The sequence below is a fragment of the Hipposideros armiger genome, unplaced genomic scaffold (genome assembly GCF_001890085.2).
Source record: "Hipposideros armiger isolate ML-2016 unplaced genomic scaffold, ASM189008v1 scaffold_354, whole genome shotgun sequence".
Lineage (NCBI taxonomy): Eukaryota > Metazoa > Chordata > Mammalia > Chiroptera > Hipposideridae > Hipposideros > Hipposideros armiger.
The window spans coordinates 312,262-323,927 of NW_017731704.1; the positions used below are offsets into that span (position 1 = coordinate 312,262).

The 11,666-nt window shown below is 39.6% G+C and overlaps 1 pseudogene; it reads left to right on the top strand.

The window, feature by feature from the left end:
- Positions 1-5,733: 5,733 nt before the first annotated feature.
- LOC109392890 (ADP/ATP translocase 3-like) lies at positions 5,734-6,569 on the top strand (annotated as a pseudogene).
- Positions 6,570-11,666: the final 5,097 nt, after the last annotated feature.

Here is an 11,666-nt window from a genome sequence, read left to right on the forward strand (position 1 = left end):
CATTAAAATTATTTCCTGGTAATAATAAACCTTTCTTTTATGTTTACTATGGCACATGAGATGAACTGCCTATGATGGTTTTGGGTTGGTTGTGATGTAGGGTGAATGAGATGAATATGTTTTAAAGTGACAAGTCATATGTCATAAAAATCCTCTTGAGTTTGACAAATAGATTTTTTTTGTTAATAAACTCATGTAATTGTATTTAAAAGGTTAATGGGGGAAATGATTTTACTCGGGAGAGAGAATTGTTAGGCTCCTAGCACCCTTTCCTTGGGATAATAGTGAGTGACCTTTTACTCAGGTTCCACCAAGATTATTAAAAATGGGCCAGTGGTGGAGGATGATTATCTTTTGAATTAACCACTGATTATCAGCTAGTTACAGAGAATGTCAGTTTTAGGAAAATAGATGGTAATTTGTTTTAATGTCTCCAACATTTACAGAAATGTCCAGAGGCTGTTAATCTCTGCAGTGTAGAATATCTTACATACTGTACTAATTCCTCAAGAGATTGAACTCATTTGGAAATAAGGTCACTTTTGAAATGTCATCTCTGAACAAGTAGCTTATGGTGGACTCTTACAATTATAATTAGGCACTTTTTGCCATTTTAGTCACACGGGAAGAAATAAAATTGAAATAGTAAAAAATCACAGTATTCTTGATGATAAAAATAGGAATAGCATAGAGTAGTATGACAACAGTTACAGTCGTAGGCAATAGGTATATAAGTAAAAAACAGTATAATATTAATTGCAATATGTTTAGTGGCTTCTATTGGCCAGGTTCTTTCTTACATAATCTCTAGTTCTCACAATAATCTTGCAAGATAAGTAAGATTATCCAAATTATGGGACTATAAATTCCAAGCTTAGAGGGATTTAATATTTTGTGTTTTGTCCCACACTTAGTATGTGGCATAGCTAGAATTTTGACCCAGGTCTCTCTCTACTCTAAATATTGTGCTTTTAAAGATTAAAGTATATTTCATGGCTAGGAGCCTTAGTTTCCTCACCTGCAAAATGTCAATATTAATATGTACTTCCTAGAGTTACCGTGCACAAGGTCTGGCTGCTTGCTGCACAAAAGCCACAACTCTAGAGGCGAGGCTGGTGGAAAGGAAAGCAAGTTTATTCCACAACGCCAGCATTAAGGGAAGACAGTGGGCTCCTTGTCACAAAGACTGCCTTCCCGCTCTGAATACTGCCAAAGGGTTTTTATAGGTGTGCAAAGGAGAAGCAGAACAAAGGAAAAGAGATGTTGGCCAGGCAATTCTTGAAACACAGGAGCTTCCCAGAGGCTGGTAGGCAGGTAAGGAGACAGAACAAAGGAAAAGAGAAGCTGGCCAGGCAACCCCAGGAAAAAGGTGCTTTCCAGAGGCTGGTCTGCTTCGGAGTGGATCTCATGCAGATGCACAGACCTCTCCCAACTCACCAGGCATGCGCAAGGCTGGAAGTAAACAGAACCATTGAAACTGGTATGCATAGTGAACATATAGTAAACAAGAGTCAGTAAGATTTGGAAGGAGGGAAGAGAAGCAAAGAACATAAAACTTTCAAAAAAGTCCCAAGCCTAACCACACTGTCAAATTAAATTACACCAGAGGTTTAAATCTCAAACTAGAAGATATCATGTCACCTTTACACTAGGATATTTGTAATAATGAGATAAGACAAATACATATAAAGTACTGAGCACAGTGTCTTCCCATAGAAAGTGCTGAATATGTTTTATTTTTATTATTACTATAATTATGATAATTTTTAATATTTTATTTCGAAGCAATATCTAACTATTGTGCTGCTATTTTGAGGGATATCTTACTGATTTATTTGAAAATTAAAATTTGCCTAAAAAAGTATTACTATAATAGTGCTATGTATTTTATTTTCTGAGAAGTTTATATTTTCATGAAATATATTTAATGTTAATATATTTTATTGGTTTTCCATTAAATATGGTTTATAGAGATTATTATGTTGCCATAAGAACACATGACATTCAGCCACAGAAAATAACAAAAGTTCAGGTGGAAGAGAAAAGAGAAATTACGAAGAGATGATCCTCATTGTTCCAAATTATTATTTTATGTTCTCAGTAACATTTGGTTGCTACTACATTGAATTTATCAAAATAACACTTGTTATGCTCCTAGGGTGCTGGATGGTGAGCTTCTCTCTATTCAACAACAGACTGCAGAAAAATTGAAGTAGAACTTACTACTCACAAGTCTTAGAGGAAGTACCAGGCATGACTTAAGGGGCTATATGGGGAAATAAAGGGGGAACACACACACACACAGCAAGCAAGACAGCAAGAGAATGAGAGTAAGAATGGGAGAGAGAAGAGAGAGAGAAGAGAGAGAGAGAGAGAGAGAGAGAGAGAGAGAGAGAGAGAGAGAGAGCGAGCAAACCTGGAGTACCATGTTTTTGTTAAGGTCCATGGGAGGAGTGCTTTGGGGTTCCCAGGCTAAGGTTGATTGGTCAACTAAAACCAAAAGAATGGGGTTTTGGTAGACTCCACGGGGGTCTTAACTAAGAGCAGCATAAGGTGAAGCCCATGGAAGGCAACGGAGGCTGTTGATCACAAGAGCTGTTGGGAAAGTCGTATCAGGAGCTTACATTTGCTTGTGACTGCAGGTTGCTGTGTAGGGAATGTACTTGCCTGAGGTGCTAGTGTCAGATCAAGGTCACTGCAGGCCCCTTGGCCAAACAGAATGGATGATGAGGCAGCAAACCATTGCAGCAATGCCATGGAGCAGTTTAGCTAAATTCTTCACCCCCATACATTCCTTTGTTTTTCTACAGGTGCCCTTGTATGTTTACATAATGAGTCTGTGCTTATATAAAATAAATTAGAGTTTATAAAATAGACAAAGGAGTGGGTGGCTTTGAAGTATTCAATAAGATTCTTTAATTTATAAAGATTTATTTAAGTTCTTAAGGAAACAGTAAGCACCACAAGTTCATTTAAAAGATAACTCAGCTTATAACAATTTAATTAACACTAAACCATCAATCAAAATGAGGCACAACTATGTAAACAAAATAGAAAAAAATGAAAGTAAAATTGTTTAATAGATTTTCTAGAGAAGTCTAGGGTGTCATATGTAATGCAAATAACACTGTAACTAGACTCGAATTACTTATAACATCAGCTCTGTTACTAGTTAACTTCTAAGGGGAATCATTTAACTTCAGCTTCTTTTTCTGAACCATGAAGTACCTGAATTAAATGTGTGGTTATAAAACTGTTAAGAAAATATAACATGCTCTTCAGAGTTATTCAGACACTTGCCACGAGTGCTGAATGAAGTGAGATTTTTGAATTCCCAAGCATTTCTGTTGAATTCATACAACACAATTCTGCTCTCATTTGACCTATTGAGGATGCCAGAACATTTTAATTTGTCTAAGTATAGACTTACATTACTAGTAGTATTTGAAAAACAACTTGATTTTTAAACTTATTTCTAATATTCAGGTTCTATTTTTCCATTATCTCAAATGGGGCGATTGACCTTAAAGTGTATATTAACTTTGAGAATGTGTTTTTGGCTTTCAGAAAATGATTTATTAGAAAATAAAACTTTATGCAACTGTTTTGCAAAGTAGTTGTGAACATTTGAGGATTTTGAGGGTTAGAAAAAGTGCCTTTTAACAATTTTCCCTTTGTACATGTGGTCTTTTTTTTTTATATTTTAAGAAATAGCCCTTATGTTTTAAGAGCTTCGTGCTGAAATATTTACCCATAAAAAGGTGTTATATTTGGCATTTGCTTCAAAATAATTAGGGATGTGGCTAAGTGAGTTGGGTGTAGATAAAACCAGATGGCTCAGGAGTTGATCGTTGTTGACACTGAATAATGGGTAAACGGAGTTTCACTATGATGTTATTGCAACATTTGCATATGTTTGGTGTTCTCTACAGGAATATAGTTTTTTAAAGATTCTATTTGAGAAGAGTTTAATTCATTTATTATAAGAGTTTTGATTCCATAGCCAGGAGCAATTACTGATCCACTTAGGCTTCACTGAGCAGAACTGTTCCATGTGATTGTACCATGTCTTAGATGGTACAGTCTAATTTCTTTTTCAGCCAAGTTACATTGCACCCTCTACCTTCACTGTTAATTCACAAATATGTACAAAGAGATTTTAGATGACTGATTAAAATCCCTTGTTGCTATCACCTCTGCTCTTTCCCCACCCAGACACATCCACTTTTAAGTTAGTGTAAAAATGGGCAATTATTTTATTAGTTTAGTTATAGGCATCTATATATTTATTAAAAACAGTTTTAATCATGTAAAATGACTCCTGGTAGACCATTAGACTCTGCTGTATTGTTTTCAAACACTTAGAATGACTGTATAGTAGTATACTTTCTACTTCTACTGAAAACATGAATTTTAGTTTCATTATCGTTCTGGTCTAGAATGTGATGTTCCCAGTTGTACAGTTACTAAATCAGTCTTCCGTCAGTTCAGAAATCTGGGAAATTGAAACCATTTTGCCTTTACTTTTAAACATTGCTTCATTTCTTTTTCATTTTGAAACTGCTCTATTGTGGGTCACTGTTTAATAGAGGACCAGATGGTATGATTGAAAAGCTTCAGGATACCCTAAAATCAAATTCCAATGAAAAAAAATTCAGGAAAATTTATATCAGTGAAAGTTATGTTTTAAAAACTTGACGTTGTTATATTTACCTCAGAGATAGTTATAAATCATCTTCATTATTTTAAAAGTAATTAAGGGAAATCATCTTCACTGAATGCATCTTCCCTGTAAATGGAAGCTAACATGCAAGGATATATCCTAATCATTTTAAGAGTGATGCATGTAAGTCATTAATTGTAAATTATTTTTGCCATTCATGCTATGTAACTTGTAGATTGAAATATTCATTAGTATAGAATTTAGAATGTTTTAATAGATCTGCATTGAGTTTGGAAATACTATACTTGAAAAATTAGACACAGAAAGCTGGCGCCCATGTCATACACCCCTCTTACACTGATGTGTCTACCCCAGCTCTTATCTATGGCCTTATAGTTCCCTCAGCACCAGGAAATAAAAGAGAAAAAGCGCTGAACTTGGTTCATGGATGGGTCAAATTAGTGTGTAAACTCAAGCCATATCTGCTTGAATGGGCTGCTGCTACACTGCAATTCTGAGGTTTGACCTTGAAAGAAAGTGGGGAGGGAAAATTTCCCCCAATGGATAGAGATTGTAGGGGTGCTCTTGGTCATCCAATTCATATGGAAGTGGCCTGAGGATAGAGTTCATAATATTTTACGGGTCCTGGCAAATGTCTTGATTGGCTATTCCTGGGCCTGGAAGGAGAAAGATTAAAAAATTAGAGCCGAGAACGTCTGGGTAGTAGGCTTGTGGATGGACTGATGGGACTGGGCACTGAAAGCCAAGCTAGTGTATCACATGCTAGGACCTGCTAGATTGCATTCTTCATGGAAGAGTAACTCAACAATCAAATAGAATGACTTCGCTGGTAGATCTCAGTCTGCCTCTGCCATTAGCTACTCATATTCTGTCAAAATGGGCTCATGAACAGAATAGCCACAGTGGCAGGCAATGGCCCTACCATGGTGGGATGCCACCCAGCAAGGCTGTTAAGCTCTTTCAGTCCTGGAGGTGGCAGCACTTGAGCCAGCGGCGCCCACACTCTGGCTCTCAGCTCCTCCACTCAGCTCTGCGCCGGCTGCACCACCATGAAAGAAGAAGCCATCTCCTTTGCCAAGGACTTCCTGGCGCGATCTCCAAGACGGCCCCGATTGAGCCGGTCAAGCTGCTGCTGCAGGTGCAATGTGCCAGCAAGCCGATAACGGCCAAGCAGCAGCACAGGGCACGGCGGACTGTATGGTGCGCATCCCCAAGGAGCAGGGCTTACTGTCCGGCCGGACTGGCAGCCTGGCCAACGTCACTGCTGCTTCCCTGGGATGCAAGCCCTCAACTTTGCCTTCAAGGATAAGTACAAGCAGGCCTTCCTCGGGGGTGTGGACCAGCACACACAGTTCTGGGAGTATTTTGCTGGAAACCTAGCCTCTGGCGGAATGGCCGGGGCCACCTCCCTCTGCTTCGTCTAGCCCCTGGAATTCACTAGAACCTGTCTGGAGGCTGAAGTGGGAAAATCTAGCACCAAGCGGGAGTTCAAAGGCCTGGGAGACTGTCTGGTGAAAATCACCAAGTCTGACAGCATCCGGGCCTGTACCAGGGCTTCAGCATCTCTGAGCATGGCATCCTCACTTACAGGGCTGCCTCCTTCGGCGTGTACCACAGGCCAGAGGCATGGTCTCTGGCCACGTCATGGTGAGCGGGGTCATCCCCCCCCCAACCCCAACCTTCGACACCGAGAAGCAGCTCCTGATGATGCAGTCGGGGCACAAAGCAGCCTACATCATGTACTGGGGACCGAGGACTGCCGGCAGAAGATCGTCACCGACCAGGGCGCAAGGCCTTCTCCAAGGGTGCCTGGTCCAGCGTCCTCACGGGCGTGGGCGGGGCCTCCGTGATGGTCTCTTATGGCCAGCTGAAGAAAGTCATCTAGGCGTGTCCCCTCTCTTAGACAGCTTAGACACAGGGATCAGGAGAGTGGTGTAGGCTACTTCACTGTTACGGACCTTCCAGAAATTCCTACATTTTTGCCTGGCCGGATACGTGTAGATGGCTAGGGAGGGCTCTGGAACGGGGTTTACTGTGATCATGACCACTGGCACCAATTATGGCAGGGAAGGGGATCCTAACATCTTCGTGGGTCCACATGCAAGGGCAGCCCTGCTACCCTGGTGCTTGTAGGACTGAGCTGTGTTTAAGTATTTATTTAAAGAAAACCATGTCTCCCATTTGTGATTAAGCACTCTTCTTTTTTGCACAGCAGATTACTTGCTATTACATCCTATGTTGAACATTCTGCTCCAAAGAATAAAAACAGGACAGAGGGGGGCAGAAAAAAACTGGTTAAACTACTTCTGCTACCAAATATTGAACATGACAGCAACAGAGACCAAAGCTGAGACCACCATTCAGCACCATTTCCCACGGAGTCTCAGGTACAACTTTGTGGCTAGTTGATCACATTGAACCACTTTCACTCTGAAAGAGATAACATTTCAGCTTGATTTGAATCAATACATATTACTATTATAGATTGGTCTTTCCTTCCCACAGGGCCTCAGCCAGACCACTATTCCCAGGCTTATAAAGCACTTGATTCATCAGTATGGAATCCTGTCTAACATCACATCAAAAAAGGGACCACCTTTACAGCAAAAGACAAGCAACTGTGGACATATAACCATTGGCTATACTCATTCTATCACATGTAACACCTTCAGGAAGCTTCTGGAGAGAGAGGCTGAGTGATTGAAAACTCTTAAAAAGGCACAGCTATGTTCCTTGCTTACAAATGATAACCTGAAAGGATGTAGTGACATCTTCTAGGATAAACACTAAATTAATGGTTATACACTATAAATTAATATTGAGTCCTGTAGACATTGAATGGATAGGTACAGGAAACAAGGGGTAGAGGTTGGAGTAGTCCCACTTAGCATTACTTGCAGTGACTCATGTAGAGCACACATGTGCTTTCCATCACTGCAGCTCTAGGCTCTAATGTGTATATGCAGACAGGTTTGTAGAGAGATAATTTCTCTACCAGAGGACATAGAAAGAATCTCATTAAGCTTTAAGCTATAGTTGCCACCTGATCACCAATAAATTAGTAGGCAAGGAATGGAGTCATTATTCTGGCCAGGGTAAATAACTCTGGCCATCAGGAGAAGGTAAGGCTGGTATTATAAAATGGGACCAGGAAGAAGTGTTTGTGGGATGCAGGCCATCCACTGGGGCATCACTTCATGTTGTCCTGGCTCATGTGGACAATAATCAACAAGGGCAGCAGTCACAGCCTGAGAAGGACATGGCTACAGGGCTCAGAACGCTCAGGGATGAGGGTCTGAATTATCCACCAGGTAAGTAACCTAGACCAGCAGAGGTCCTAGCAGGGTAACAAGCAGAAGAGAAGAGCTAGGATGAGTGTGTGCAGGACGTGTTCTGAGGTTCATGCTAGAGTGTCTGACTCAGATCCTCTTTCAGGGCTGAGGCACTCATTTCCACAACATCTAGGAGTGTTGGAAGTAGATTGATCACAACTAAAATTTCCCCACAATATTTGCCTCAAACAATGGGCAAGAAAATAAGAGTTGACCTCCTTGCTTCAGTTCAGGACATGTCTGAGAGCCAGCTTTAGAGAGCTACCCATGGGTTCTGCTGAGGCCTCTTTTGTAACTGCAGCACAGTTCAACTTCTCTCTTCACCCAGTCCTCCTCCTCTCACTTCCTTCTGGGTGTTTTTTTCCAGGAGTATTCTCCAATAAAATACTTGCATGCAAATCTTCACCTTGGAGTCAGTTTCGTGGGAACCAGAACTACTATATGAGATATTAATTATAAATTAATTTTTATTTATTAGTTTAAAACAACTTAAATAATATTATTACTCAATTACTAGTTTTATTTTACACAAGGGACTTCATAATATATACAAAGATATGATGATATTATTTCCCAACCATTAAACATTGACCTTTGAATGCATGTATACATATTAGAGTCTGCCTTAGCTTCATATGCTCAATAATTCAGCTAAGAAATTGAAGGGAAAGTGTAGTAGTTATATGTCTAAACTCCAGAGGGTATATATTTCTTTTTCTCAGAATAGAAGACACTGGAGATAATTGCAAAGGACTAAATGATGATAAATCAAATGTAAGAATAACATGGTATGAAAAGCTATTTACAGTGGATCCCCCAGATGAAAAGCTATTTTATATGCAATAGCATTGACTATAATTATTCAATACCCAATCCTTAAGAGAATTGACTTTTGACTTAAAAAAATCAGATTATGCTTTATTCTGTTATCACTTCATTCATTTGTTCATTCAACGAATGAATCAAGTGATATATTATTCACTCATTATGTGGAGAATAGTCTTCATGATTTAGGGCATTAAGTAGCACATTAATCTCCAAATGTAAATCTCTCTTGAAAATACACAAGACATAGTAACTCAAGGTGTAGCATGTGTATCAGCATTATCAGCCCCATCTGGTAGCTTGAAGAAAGGCAGAATTCCTATACCAGACCTTTGAAAATAGAATCTGTATTTTAGCAAGACTTCCCCAGATGACTATACACATATTGAAGTTTGATGAGCATTGCATTGAGAAGTATTTATTCTAGAGTTGTTTTGTCAGAAGGAAAGATTTATAATTTCACTTGAATGAAATTTCACTTGAAAGAAACGAGAGATTTCCATTGTGAGACTCCAGGCGGACCCCAAGCTAGATATGCTGACACCTGGATATGCTACTTATGTCTTGAAGACTTTGTGGAATCATTACAACAGGAAAGTCTTCACTTTTCCCTAAACAAAACAGGAGCTCTTCTCCCTCTCTCTGTACTATGTACTTCTAAAGACCCTATATTTTTCTCATCACAAAACACCACAAATAATTGCTGTCTGTCTTCCCTCTGTAATGGTAACTTCTTCCCATTCCATAATATTGGATCTGTATGTTTGCAGCAGTAGCTGTCGTAATCCTAATTTGTGCCCCTCTTTCTGGCCACAAAGAATTGTTCCAGTGATAAGGATCCACTCCAACAGAATCATAGGATCTCTACTCGGGGGATTTTGGAATTTAGAAAGAATGTGGGTGCCTGGACTATCACATATCAGCTGGGAATTGTTCATAGGATCCATTTTCTGCTATGAGACCTAGGAAACAGAAGTCAGTGTGCAATAGGACATTGAGAATACAATAGATACTCACACACACAAAAAAGCAGGAATGACAGAAATCAAGAAGGATTTTGAGTTTCATAATATTAACCTAGGCCTTGGTTCCATTCTAATGTTGCTATCCGCTTGTCCTACAGTTTATAGAAAATCCCATTATAAAGACAAATTTCTCTTTTTTGTTTCCTTGAGCTAGCACAAATTGGGTTTCTAATGTTTGCAACCAAAACATTATTAATATACTCTAAAACACTGTAAACTTGGTGAAGTAAGAAATCCTTTATGTCTTGCTCAGTACTCTAATGACAAGAGCTAGTTCCTGGTGCAAATTCAGTTCCCCAAAAGTGTCTATTAATCATGTGTTAACTGAATGGATAATATCCCATACGTATACTGCTTATCATTAATGGTTTCATGTATTTACACAAATGTGATTGATTTTAATTCTCCAAATTAATTTTTCTCTGGAATGACTCTATAGTATGACTTGTTTTATATCTCTAACATGTCTATGGTAGTGTGCATTTGTTTATTGTGTCAGTTTGACACCCTTCTTCTGTTTTGGCTAATTGACCCCTATTTCCTGTGGGAAATTCATTTCATGTGGTTTGGGTTGTAATGACCCTTTTCTCTCCCTGTCAGCCAGTATTGGACACATTACACATGGCTTGGGTAATTGGAATATCCATTCCACATCCGTCACATAATAAGTTCAAAAACGGGTGAAGTTCTCTCATTGGGCCCATCAAGTCCTCCCTGATCATTTTTCTGTAAGAATAAGGGGAAAGATTCCTTTTTTCACAGGGCACAAGTTAAGATCTAACATATGGACACTCTTGGTCCAAAATTTGGAGTGATGGAATGCTATGATATCACTACAGGCTCTGGTTTCTGGTGTGACTGAGACCAGTGTCACAGTTAATTGTGCCAATTAGTTCTCCTTGGTCCTTAGAATAGTTTGCATACAGTTTTGTTATCAAAAAGAGTTCTAAAAAATACATGCATACTACATCTCTCTCTCTCTCTCTCTCTCTCTCTCTCTCTCTCTCTCTCTCTCTCTCTCTCTCTTTTCTCTCTCCCCCACTGCTAATTCAATGAGTATGGGAGAATTTCTCAGAGAAAAGACACCATCCTTTATTTAATAAAACAACTTGGGAAGAGATTTGGTTATGAAAATACAGTTTTTAGGACATGATTAAGTTGGTATAAAAATGACAGAAAGGTAACTTAATTGTTTTGAAATAAGAATGTATTATTTGGGGCAGTATACCTACAGAGGAGGTGGTAAGAGTGCAATGGTACAAAGGGAACTGAGAGGGGATGAGAACAGGAAAAGCATATAGACCTGGCAGGATGAATTCACAAACTTAATTATCTGACCTTGTATGACCACAGTGGCATTCTGATCTTGGACTTCCAGTCTCCAGGACAATGAGAAATAAATTTCTGTTGTCTATAAGCTATGTATATATATCTATTTTTTAATTTAATTTTTTTTAAGATTTTTTTTTATTGGGGATTTGGGGGGATGGGAACAGTGCTGGGGAATTGGGGGAAGGGGAACAGACAAGTTGCTGTCATTTTGTTCTTCAGTCTAGTTGTGGAGGACGTTGCTTCAGTGGCCCAAGTTGGCACCATCATTGCGCTCTTCCTGGGCGAGGCAGATCAGTCGCCGGCTTCTGCATGGCTGCTCACAGTGGCTGCTGGCCGCTCACGCTGGCTGCTGGCTACATACAGTAGCCCATGGCAACCCACTGCAGCAGGGGCTGCAGCCTACGCCATCTCCGGCAACTCATGGCAGCCCAGCTCCAGGTTGAGCTGTAGTTCAGCATCTTAGCTGTA